Raw genomic sequence first — 13,267 nt, 5'->3', positions numbered from 1 at the left:
AATCGAGATAACCCCGCTAATGGAATGGTTCCCTATCGTAGTGGCTAAAACAAGCCATGTTTTTCTCATTAAATGTGGATAAATAAATATTTTTAATGCATCACTAAAAGTCACAAAAAATTACCTCTGGCGCCCCACATGGCACAAGCATGAAGCTGCACAAGAGGTCAACCATGTGACCTTTTACTAGTGTACGCTGTTCCTGGTCTTTTTTTTAGTATTGAAGTGCAGTATACTTTTTTATTGTTTTAAGTTTTTCCTGACTTACAATGTGCAGATAAGCCTTCGTTTTCGATGAGTTAGCTTGGCTAGTCTATCAACAGAACAACAACGTAGGCCAGCCAGCCACAACATAGGCATGTACTTTGGGAAAAACATGGTACAAATATAAGAAATTTATGTACAACAACGCAAACCTGTTTTTTATTTTCAAAAGTTGTTGAAGAGGTCAAAATGTAGGTGGTTAACCACAGTCCTATGAAAGCAGTACGATGGGTGGCTTTCACAATTTGTGAGGTGGTCTATTGCATAGAGTTAGTAGAACAACTCTAGAGGAAAAGCTGGGCCGGAAAAGTGGGAACCTCTAGGGCGCCGCCCTGTTGCTACTGGTCAATGTGGCCAGCGCAATTACTATTGAAAGAGCTGAGAACAAGTACAGGTCACCTTATGCTTTGTCACCTAAAAACGCATACCTGATGGCTTTATGAAGGTGGTACGTTAATATTAAGTTTACAGAAAGCGATCGCTAAGTCCGTGACTTATGTAAATCACGATGTACGCATTCATGCAATAAAAGATGACGCGAATTTCGGTTTCGAATCTGTTTTTTGGATGCGTAGTAGTTTCGTTTGACATGCGATCGCGCGTCGACATCGGACGCTATGACACACTCGTGCCTTATGTGCCACCGAAGCCCCGAAGTGGTCTGGCATATACCTTCACATGTAAGTAAACGAATTTATCTCCTAGTTGAGAATATCACGCGAGTAGGCAGCTCTTGTGGTACATCACAATCGTTCGAGAAGCGTCACAGTAGAGCATTTTTCTGCATGCGGAGCGGTGTTTTTATTTGCAGGTTTCCCTTCAGTAGGAAATTGCTGGACAGGCGGACCAGCGCACCGGAATTGTACTGGCGAAGCCACAAGCAACTCAAAGAATCTGTTTAATTGTTGCACTTTGAACAATCATGCTTCTACAAAGGCCACAGCAGAAAAACAGCCTGATGACCGAGTATTTCTGTGCCACGAAGTAATCAAGTGGCGAGTGCCTAATGCGGACGAAATAGAGTGCATCGAGACTTAGAACGACAGAAAGCTGAGCTAGTTCGTAAGGATTCATTATGCAAAACAGAGGTGAGGCGTGCAGACAGGACACAAGAGTAGAGAAGTGGGCGGCGCGCGTGTTGTTTGCTTGTAAATACTCTACTCTTGTTTCCTGTCTGCACGCCTCACCTCCGTTTTGCATAACGAGTGCATCAAGCCACATATTAATAGCTTAGGCGTTTTATTAACTGTGCAATATTTTCAACACTTCCTTGCATGCCATTTCATGTGGCATATCTTTTCTGGTCACAAATTTGTGCAGCGAATCTATTTGCATGATCGACTCCGGGCCTGTGGGACCGTTCACTTGCACTTGATGCTGAGTCTTTTACATGTACCCATAAACTGCAGATATGCACATCAGATCCCTGCGAGCACTTTCAAAATTCAATTATTTTCGACAACAGGCACATATGCAATACTGACATAATCCGGAATACCACTAAGCAGCTGGGACACATTTTTGTTGACCATACTCGCAGGTAAAATAAGTACATCATGTGGACAGCTCCAGCTCATTTTCCTTAAGTCAGTGTGTACAAGGGTTATGCAAAAATAATTTTTTTCTCGCGCGCACCGATTATTTTGCTTTATAAGCAAGAGAACCCACCACGTTAGTGTAACGTATCTTGTGCATCACACTAATATGTGCTTTCATTTACCAAGTGAGATGAGTTACTTTTATGGCTCATTCAGTCATATCACACTGCAAGCTGCATTCATCAATCTTCAATGGGATTTTGCAAATGTTTAATGAAACATGTTTCCCTTTTATGCAGATATGCAATGGCAAGCCCTTCCGTGTGTTCCAAAGGTAAAATTTAAGCTCTAAATTAAAGAAGACATTTCTAGTCAGAAACAAGCAAAAATAGTGAATGCAGAGTATCAGAAGCCCAAGGTACAGAAATTATGAGAAGTGTCGAATGATTTTAAGGAAAGAGTCGTATTTAAAAATGCAAGACCCTTTAGTGGAGGTCAAGCAAGTCAATATAGGTAGAATACTCTGCAAAATTATGCGAGTGAGGGGATGTCAAACAATGGGTCAGGAAATGCATTGTTTTTCTGCAAAACAAAAGCTGATTGCCATTACATAAGTCACTTTAGCATCATGATAAATTCAGAAATAAACCAAAAAACAAGACACGCAAAAATAAACAAAACATTTAATGATATTTCAGCAGAACTTTTTGTTGGGCTAGTTGGTGCATATTACTGATGTACTATAGCGCCAAACAGACGACACAAGAAGAAGAGACACGGACATAAGCGCTCGTCCGTGTCTCTTCTTGTGTCGTCTGTTTGGCGCTATAGTACTTCAGCCATTTAATGATGCTCTCTCCACAGTGGGATAAATAAAAACAAACACATCACATCTAATGTGGACATATCAGATGCCTTGTGAAACATAAAGGAACAATTCAGTTTCGAGCTATGGCACTTGCCGCATAGATGTGGGGGGGCCTTGCACCAATAGTGATAGTTACCACTGCATTTAGAAATTGAAAGCATTCGTGCAGACAAGGATGATTCTTTATATTTTTGGCTACCACTTCAAATGCCTCCACCAAGTGTTACAATGCTGCACGCAGCCATACTAAGGATCTCGCAACAACACCTGCAGGTAAAAAGCAGAAGCAGTCAAAGTGCTGGTGTGTTCTGGACACTATGTTTGAAAACTTTTAGGCAAGAAGAGTGCAAGAAGCAGACATAACTGCATTTATTTCCATAATTCCCCATTTAAATGGCCTTTTCTTTTTGCTTAGACAATGCCTACGCCTAGCCACAGCAGCTCCCTCATACAGACTCCGCAAACCAAGAGGCCGTGGAGGCAAATGCAGGTAAGAGGCAATAAGCAATAGCACTGGTATCGACATTCATCTAATTTCTTTTTATTTCGTTTAGGCAGCCAGCACACCTCGAACAGCCACCTTGACTGCGGGTGTGTCACCCTAGTCGCCAAGGAAACATTTGAGGGAAAGTGACAGGCAATGTCAACAGCCACTCCTCCATGTAAACAATACTCTTTCTCTCGGATGACTCCTACGCCTCACCACGCCAGCACACTTGTGCACAAAGATGCCGCAGAGGCACGTGCAGGTCAGAGGCAAGAAGCAGTGGCACTGGTGTCGACATTTACCCAATTTCTTTTTCTTACACTGAGGCAGCCAGCACACCTCGACTGCAGGTGTGTTAGTTGATCCCTGTTGTACATATGCTCATAATAAACTTCAGTAAACTTGAACTTCATAATAAACTTGAAGGCAAATGGTACATTGATGCATTGTATTTTTGAACATTTATTGTACACATACAATATATGTTATACTTTGCAGTGCTACAGAGCGTATTTTGAAGCTTCCCCCTATATTTTGCACCTTTAATTACGTATGTGTTGTGTGGCCCTCAATGCAGTTCATGTTGTAGCAGCTGCTTTGTCTGTGTATCGCACATTGGCTTAAGCTCGTGATACCCACGTACTTCTCTCACATATACAAAATAAAGTTCTATGTAGTCCTCAGTGTTACAGCAAAAAATGAAAGTAAACAATCCGATCGTGGAATTATGTTTATTACAGTGATTCCTACGACAGTTACTGACAAGTTGACAACTTGAACTGGTCAATCGGTCCATAGCCTCCTCTATTTTTCAAAAATAAAGGAGGCTATGATCCGTCATGGCAAGGAATTGTATGTATACATAAAAAAAAGGGGGTATGTGTGTGTTTGTAGTGGGGGTATAGGATTAGGGCGGTACGAAAAAATGTACCAACACCGTCCTCTAGACCCATTCCGTTGAGGTACCGTAACAAAACGTATTATGCATAAAGTTCATACAACCAACTCTGATATTACTACAGACGCCAGGCGACGCGAGCTACATTTGTCATGATGCATTCGCGACTGCACCGGATGCCCTCCACATTATTCTCGTTAATCGTGCTCACTGCGCCGAGGCAAAAGAAAGACCATGGGCGCAGGTGCCTTTAATGTATCTCGACCTTGCGAGGCACGGCTGCGCGTGCCAGGGGAGCTGTCCGTGCGAACACTCCCTGGCACACACCTGCCTCGGCGGCCCCAACCTACGTACCGTTCTGCTTCGAGCTTTGATCCCCCCACTGTCCCTCGGGTGCCCTGGAGTTCCTGCGCCGCCTGCTCTACTACCATCTCAGGTGCTCTCCTGAGACTTCCGTTTGTCGGTTACATGTGCCCTACAGCTGGATCATTACTTATAATAATAAAAAACCCGATCTATCGTCACGACGATAGATCGCGAAAGCGGCTTTTGCAACATACCGCGCCCGTGCGAAGATAATTACGGAACGCCAACGAGGAGTCTGACCACAGCTTCGAGCTCGTAACGTCGTCGAGTGACACTCCTGCAACAGGCGTGACCGCTGAAAACCGCATACCGCCAGAAGCTTGAACAGGATCATCCCTCGGTTGCATAACTGCCAGCTCTACGGCCAACATGGACCACACCCACACCATCCCGCAACATAGAATAAAGAACCGGCTTATGAAGCCCAAACAAACGGCTGCACGCACACAGCACAACTCTTCAAGCGAGACGCCATGCTGCTACGCTGCTACTGTTGCCGGATTAAAACTGACTACTGTCACCAAGTCTAGCAAGCGTCTCAGGAGCTGGCAACCTCGGCGCGTAGCAACATGGCGGCGCTCTTGAGGTTCCCGATTTTAATGCATGGGCCCTATGGGTAGCTTGTCCTCTAGAGTCAGTATAGTAACTCTATGGTCTATTGACATCACTCTCACTTCTCAGCGTTGCTGGAGGAGGAACTTGTACTTCTTTAGAGGCTGCTCAGATTGAAACATTTTGCGTACTAAATATTTATGCGCTTTTGGAAGTAACCGCTACTGCTGTAAAGGCTACCGAGGGTGAGCTTTGCATTGCCCCATAAAAAACTAGGTCCTTAAATATCAGTTGTCAGTCCCTTTAAACAATGACAGCTGTAATCCAAATACATATATTGCGGACTGTTAATTTATTACTGATTCACGCAGTTCTTTAACTTTAACACACTCACAGTTTGCCTGTCCCAGAAAAGCGTTATTAGTTGTTCTCTCGCGAAAATGCGAAGGCCTTCTCTGACACAGTTGGTATATTTGAGCGAGGTGGTTGTTTATGCTGCTGTGCCAAATGTACTGTGTCTTGTTTCCCATTTGATGGAGAGCTAAACAGTGCATCACACAAATTAAAAATTATGTCGGCATAACAACACGTACAGTCCCATCCATCTACATAGGCTACCGGCAGCCTACAGAAATGGCTGGCACAGTGCTGTCGCCACTTGACACTTATTGTGGCGTGTCGTGCAAAGTGAAGATTAGTTTATTTCAAGTCGACAAGGTCAGAGCTGAACTATAAAAGCAGTTTCCTTCGTCCTAACTGCTTACTTTTCAGTTCAGGTTCGCCGGTAGCGGGTGCTCGAAATCGACGGCGCCAGGCCTAACCTTCGCTGAACAGGATCAACAGTAGCACAAACTTCATGTACATAGATTGAGAGCATAGAGAAAGGAATACAACTCTATGTTGAGAGGGTTTGAACCCTCTCATTTCAACTTCGTAGGTGTGTTCTGACTCATTTTGCTTGAAACTATATATACAAGCCAAGGCACTGCGCGGGGTTCGGCTGATGGCCGAACTATGGTCGGCTTGTTGATTTTATCGGTGCCGTCGACAAGAAAGTCTGTCGCAGTACGACAACTTGCGCTCGGCGGTTGCATTGTTTTTGGCCTGGTATGATAAAATGGTCTCGGTGACACACTGTGCCGAATAGTCGGCCAGTCATTGGCGTGAGCGTCTTGTCAGTTTCGTAGCAACCCAGTATTACTGTGCCTTAAACGAGTGCGTGAAGTCAGGTATGTGCTGCCACCACCAGCAAGTGTGGGCCAATGCTGCAAGACTTCGTCACCAACGTAATGTTTCTAAGTGGCGGCCAAGTGCACTGCAGGGGTTTTTCGTTAAATTTGCTAGCCATCAATGAAAGGTGGCAACTACGTGGCTCATGGCACAATGCAGACCACCCAGTAGTCCGGTCAAAGCCTGGGAGGCTTTCTGTTTTAAAGTTGAGTTGCAGTCTTACGCTAAGCATGTTTTCAGCACTGCAATAATATTGAGCTACTAGTGGAGTTTCAACGCGGTACACGACATGAGTGTTCGCAGCAGCACGCGTCAGAGTGGTTTTTCTTTTTCGGGGGACTTCTCCCCAAGATTGTGGTCCCTAGAATAGGGACCATACCGAGATCTCACTATGCAGCTGCGCGCGTAATTCTTCTTGAACGTTTCGCGACTGATCCCCGCTAAGGAGGGCGCATGTACCGTCGTGCCATGAAAAAGGCGGATTACAAATATACGTACTATTTTATGTACCTTACACTACTTTTCCACGTAGTCCCTACACTGGTTCAGACATTTGTCCCATTGCAGCAATAAATTTAAGATGCCCCTGTCATCAGTCAGCGATGCATGTGGCCTCCCCGAACGCTCACTGTCATGAAAGTCTTCACTGCCTTTTGCGAACTCGCACAACGCCACCACCTCACACTTCTCAATGTGAGACACCTTTCCCCATACGTGGGCTGCATTTCCCTGTGGATTTCGGTGGGCTCTTCGTCCCTTGCTCCATAGAAAATGAATCGCACTACGTTGCTCACATGCCGTGGACGTGTGAAGCGCAACTGCCATCTTCAACAACTGACAGCAGCACCGTGTTGCGGAGCTAACGCCGGGCAAGTCCAAGAAAAGTCCATTGCTGGGAATGGATATGTTGACTTCACATTTACAGCCGTAGTTTCACTAAAAAAAAAAAAAATAGGGGCGAAGACTTTCTGATTCACCCTTGTGCTTTGACATTCTCATTTGAATGCGTTACTTCCTATTACTCGTTTTCTCTTTACTTTTTTTACAACCAAGCTGTATATGGCTAGCATTCCGTGCATTTTTGTTCTCCTTGAACAAAAACTATCATCATCAATCAGTGGCGTAGCCATAAATTTCGTTCAGGGGGGGGGGGGGGGGGCTCATGTTGCAGCTTGGCCTCCTTCTTAAGAGGAAGCTTTACCTCGGATGCTCCTATCTAAATACATGTTGAAAGTGAATTAGTTTTTCTCGGCAACCACTGCACAAAATTTGATGAGGTTTGTTGCATTTAAAAGAAAAACTTAAATTCTACTGTCTTCTGGTTTCGGATTTTTCATTTAGGTTGTCGACTTTTTATTAAAAATTGGCACAAATCTCAAATTTTCAGAAAACGAAACTATCACGTTTAAAACTCTGTAACTCAACAATGAAAAATAATATAATTCTGTGAATCGCATCTAATAGTACATTTACAGCAGACAAAATTGATATGTTACAAATGAATCTCAAACAATTTAGCATTATCGAAATACGGCTTTTGCAGAACCCTTGTGCACCACGTAACGAATTCACGTAAGATACAAATTGACATACCAAATTTGTCCGCGTTGACTCTATAGATATAGAGTCAACGATATCGACATCAGACAGATATATGATATCAGATATATGATAACAGATATCATATGATATCGACATCAAACAGATATCGCGGAGAACCGCGATATCTGTTTTTGATGAAAAGCTTTTAGTTTGTAAACGTCGTGCTTCTATTTTTTTCGCACTTTCGAAAATTTCAAAATATTTTAAACAAAATTCAGGCCCTAAATCGAAGTTCCGCTTCCAACAGATACTAGAAGTTAACTTTCACAAATTAAAAAAATTCCATGATCCAAGGGTTATCTCAGAAAAGCGTTTCTGCGTTTTACATTTATTTGAATAGACCGCTTCGGAGTTGGGCCCGAGCTAAAGCTTCCTCTTAAACAACGTGATCTCGCGAGCAAAGCTGTCTGCCCTTTCATTTCCTTCTATCCCCGTGTGTGCCGGAATCCAGATTAGTTTGTGGGTTGCGGTGTGTCTGAGGTGTTCTGCCTTGACGAGGATAGCTAAGGCAGCCCTGCAGATTCTACCCTTTGTGTAGTTCCTGCATGTACTTTTGAATCCGTTAAAATGACAATTGATTTGTCTTTTCGATAGCCCTCAGCCGCTGCCAGCGCAACAGCGACTTCCTCCGCTTCCACTATCCTGGCGCTACGTGTAGTTGCGCAGGTGATTAGCCTGCCTGCGTTCTCAACCACTACCGAAGCTGCCTTAATGTAATTTGTATGTCTATTCCATGGATACAGTGTTGCATCCGCGAAAACCGTGTTTTCTGGCTTGGCTAAATGCCTTTCCGCACAATCTGCCCGCGCCTGCCTTCTGGCCGCGTGGAGATTTGGATCCATGTTTTTCGGAATGGGATTGACCTGCAGGGTCTTACGGATCTCGTCGGGTATATCGGCGGATCGATCGAGATGCCTCCTTGGGTCGCGACCTAACCTTGTCAGGAGCGCTCTTCCCGTAGCCGTGTCTCTGAGTCGGTGAAACTGTGTTCCTAGCTGTGCTTCTGCCAGTTCGGCGAAGGTGTTGCTAATCCCAAGCTGTAGCAGCTTGTCGTTCGGTGTGTTTCTTGGTAGGTGAAGTGCCGTCTACCAAGAAACTTGGAACCAATTCTCAGAACGACACCAGTTTCGATAAATAAATTCCGGATCTTCGCGGATAAATGCATTGGCGTTCCAGTTACTTTTTTAACAAAACGTTGTTTTATGCATTGAAGCACAAAAGTAATTGGATATATATAGTTGTGGCCGAGGAAATCACGCTGGCCCCGGTAGTAAGATGAAAAAAAAGAGTACGACGTACTTTAGATTTGCGCTGTATATTTCACTGACGTTTCGGTTGGTGGACTTTGATGGACAGCACTAAAAACAGTGAAAGTCTAAAAACAGTGAAGAAGAAACTAGGCATTGGCAAGAATCAGACGTATGCGTTAAGAGACAAAGCCGGCAATATCATTACTAATATGGATGAGATAGTTCAAGTGGCTGAGGAGTTCTATAGAGATTTATACAGTACCAGTGGTACCCACGACGATAATGGAAGAGAAAATAGTCTAGAGCAATTCGAAATCCCACAGGTAATGCCGGAAGAAGTAAAGAAAGCCTTGGGAGATATGCAAAGGGGGAAGGCAGCTGGGGAGGATCAGGTAACAGCAGATTTGTTGAATGATGGTGGGCAGATTGTTCTAGAGAAACTGGCCACCCTGTATACGCAATGCCTCATAACGTCGAGCGTACCGGAATCTTGGAAAAACGCTAACATAATCCTAATCCATAAGAAAGGGGACGCCAAAGACTTGAAAAATTATAGACCGATCAGCTTACTGTCCGTTGCCTACAAACTATTTACTAAGGTAATCGCGAATAGAATCAGGAACACCTTAGACTTCTGTCAAGCAAAGGACCAGGCAGGATTACGTAAAGGCTACTCAACAATAGATCATATTCACACTATCAATCAGGTGATAGAGAAATGTGCGGAATATAATAAACCCTTATATATAGCTTTCATTGATTACGAGAAAGCATTTGATTCTGTCGAAACCTCAGCAGTCATGGAGGCATTACGGAATCAGGGAGTAGACGAGCCGTATGTAAAGATACTGAAAGATATCTATAGCGGCTCCACAGCCACCGTAGTCCTCCATAAAGAAAGCAACAAAATCCCAATAAAGAAAGGCGTCAGGCAGGGAGATACAATCTCTCCAATGCTATTCACAGCGTGTTTACAGGAGGTATTCAGAGACCTGGATTGGGAAGAATTGGGGATAAAAGTTAATGGAGAATACCTTAGTAACTTGCGATTCGCTGATGATATTGCCTTGCTTAGTAACTCAGGGGACCAATTGCAATGCATGCTCACTGACCTGGAGAGCCAAAGCAGAAGAGTGGGTCTAAAAATTAATCTGCAGAAAACTAAAGTAATGTTTAACGGTCTCGGAAGAGAACAGCAGTTTACGATAGGTAGTGAGGCACTGGAAGTGGTAAGGGAATACATCTACTTGGGGCAGGTAGTGACTGCGGATCCGGATCATGAGACTGAAATAATCAGAAGAATAAGAATGGGCTGGGGTGCGTTTGGCAGGCATTCTCAGATCATGAACAGCAGATTGCCATTATCCCTCAAGAGAAAAGTTTATAACAGCTGTGTCTTACCAGTACTCACGTACGGGGCAGAAACTTGGAGGCTTACGAAAAGGGTTCTACTTAAATTGAGGACGACGCAACGAGCTACGGAAAGAAGAATGATAGGTGTAACGTTAAGGGGTAAGAAAAGAGCAGATTGGGTGAGGGAACAAACGCGAGTTAATGACATCTTAGTTGAAATCAAGAAAAAGAAATGGGCATGGGCAGGACATGTAATGAGGAGGGAAGATAACCGATGGTCATTAAGGGTTACTGACTGGATTCCAAGGGAAGGGAAGCGTAGCAGGGGACGGCAGAAAGTTAGGTGGGCGGATGAGATTAAGAAGTTTGCAGGGACGGCATGGCCACAATTAGTACATGACTGGTGTTGTTGGAGAAATATGGGAGAGGCCTTTGCCCTGCAGTGGGCGTAACCAGGCTGATGATGATGATGATGACTTTGACAAAGGCTGGTCCACCAGTCGAAACGTCAGTGAAATATACTGTGCAAATCCAACGTACGTCGTACTCTCTTTTTCTTCACACATGTGCCTGCAACTAAATGTCGCTGCGGTCGTGAAGAAATCCCCCGCAGTCGCGCTCTAAAACTGGCCTCGAACCGTCTTCTTTCTTCCCGCGTGATACCTCGTGCGCGTGGCGCATGCGAGCCTGGTCCAACCGGCCCAACCGGCTACCCGTGCCACAAAGGTCGCTGCCTGTTGTTGCTGAACAACACCACGGTACGGCGTGAGTGGCGTCCAATACGAAGGGCGCGCAACTTGAATGTGACCGAGTTGTCGCGGCAATATATAACTTTATTCGTCAAAATACATTACTAATAAATTTATTCTCCTAACACGTATACGTAACATCTGCCCGGCCCTTGGTCAATCCTCTCTACTGGGTAGGTGTCATTGGCGTTAAGGTCATCATCAACGTCATTGTATCTGTGCGAACTGTTGCATTTCTTTTTTCTCTTCGCCACTCGTTTAATGTATACCAGTGATCAGTATTGTTTCGCTATATTCAACGCTCCGGGAACCTTCCGCAGAGTGCTCTCTCCTAGCTCCCTCATTGCCGAATCTGCCATTTATACTCCACGCACATATATATTTACTTGGCTTTTCCATGTGAGAGAGTCGCGTACCCATCAAGTGTACGCGAAAGATGAAATAAATCAATTAGGACAAGCCCAACTGGAGTTGGTCCTATCGAAACATGGGATCACTATTCGAGGGCAGTTTTCTATTAAGGGAAGTGGAGAGTCACTGTACCCGTTGTTGCGTACTCCAAGGTAGCGTATCGTACTGCTGCCGAGTTGTAGCGACACCTGTTTATCGAAGCTCGACCGACGTTACTATTGGGTAGCGTGGCGTTGTCGGTGGGCTGCAAACATCCGGTAGACCATGGCGACCAGGCAAGGACGAGACGATTTCTAGTGCGAAACTTGCACGGTGTATTCAAAGGTTGGTGAAAGATGATAAAAAGAGAATTAAGTGTTCTAAAAGTACATTTCGGAGCCCTTCAAATAGGTTCTCTAAAATCGTGGGAGAGATCTTGCTCCCGTCGACGTCACTTGACAGGCACAGAGTCTGGTTTGTGGATGGGCGTCCCGCCTCCGTAGATACCAAGCCTGTAGCAAGGAAAGAGCGTCCCGCCTCCGTATATACCAAGCCGCAGGACCGGGATTGTAGACGCTTATCCTTCTCTTTTGCGTGTTGCTGGTTCGCGGAAAGGACGTCCCGCCTTCGTAGATACTAAGCCTGCAGTAAGGAAAGAGCGTCCCGCCTCCGTAGATACCAAGCCGCTGCAAGGAAAGGGCGTGCCGCCACCGTAGAGGAAAGGCGGCTGATCCATTGTCCCAGCTGACTGTATAAGTGCTCGTCGTGGCTTGCTCCTTTCTTCTAGGCGACTTGTCAAATGGGTCGCAAGCCCCAAGGGTAGCGTTGGCCTGGCGGCCTGGGGCACAGCTGGAAGCATCCGAAGGTCCTGGCAAAGGATGAGTCGACTGCTAACAGAACAACTTGTTTATTCTAGCATCGCAAAAGAGCGGCCGGTCAGGTCGACCGAAGTGGAGAAACGGGAGACCACAGTTACTCGACTGAATAAATCGAAGCTTCTCTCTTGGCGTCCGGGGGCAGCTGCTTTTATACTCTCGGAGTCGAGGGCAAGAAGGAACGGCTCGGATGAGGCGCACGTGACGGCGGCGCACGGACACGTGACAACAAGTGACGTATCCGCCGGGCCGGCGCCTGTCAGACCTCCTCGCTTCACCGTTGGGGAGCTCCTCTCCCCGGCTGCAGCGCTTTGACAAGCGTGGGCACCAACATGCACACACACACACACACACGCACACACGAAGACACGTGGCATTGAAACATACCTGGACGCGCTTGGCAGGAGACGTTGCGGCAGCGCTGAACTGGCCAAAATGTCCGCCGTTTTGAACGAAGCCCCGGCGTCCGTTGCATCTGCGCCGGCTATACCGCACGTCGGAGGCGAAACGTAACACGACGTTGGTTCACGAAAGTTCTCCTGTAGCGCTTGACAGTTCGAGGAAAGGGTCCCTCTAAAGTCGCACACACACACAAAAGGGGCCTGCAAACACTGCGGGGTGTCCGCCAGACCGGCATCCACTCGAGACAACCCTGGCGAATGAGGAAGTCACACTTTGTTTCGCCGAGGCATGGTGGGCGAGAATCCTTTTTGCACGGGGTGCTAGACGCCAATCGTAACACTATGCGCTCTTTCTACATATGCCCTCCACTATGCGCCCTGACTATGCGTTTTCCTACAATATGCGTCGAACTTCTCTCCCGCTCGCTCTTCACCAATACGCAG

The 13,267-nt window shown here is 45.7% G+C and overlaps 1 long non-coding RNA gene across 2 annotated transcripts; it reads left to right on the top strand.

The window, feature by feature from the left end:
- Positions 1-547: 547 nt before the first annotated feature.
- On the top strand, positions 548-5,076 carry LOC139054505 (uncharacterized). Of its 2 annotated transcripts, none has more exons than XR_011511293.1 (4): positions 548-944; positions 2,102-2,136; positions 3,086-3,160; positions 3,225-5,076. It is a non-coding gene; the product is annotated as an uncharacterized lncRNA (long non-coding RNA). The 2 variants fall into 2 exon arrangements; XR_011511294.1 differs by having other exon boundaries at positions 1,076-2,136.
- The last annotated feature ends 8,191 nt before the right edge of the window (positions 5,077-13,267 follow it).

The sequence above is a fragment of the Dermacentor albipictus genome, chromosome 1, assembly GCF_038994185.2.
Source record: "Dermacentor albipictus isolate Rhodes 1998 colony chromosome 1, USDA_Dalb.pri_finalv2, whole genome shotgun sequence".
In the NCBI taxonomy this organism is placed as follows: Eukaryota; Metazoa; Arthropoda; class Arachnida; order Ixodida; family Ixodidae; genus Dermacentor; species Dermacentor albipictus.
Note: the sequence above shows the minus strand (reverse complement) of the source record. Positions and strands in the feature narration are given on the sequence as shown.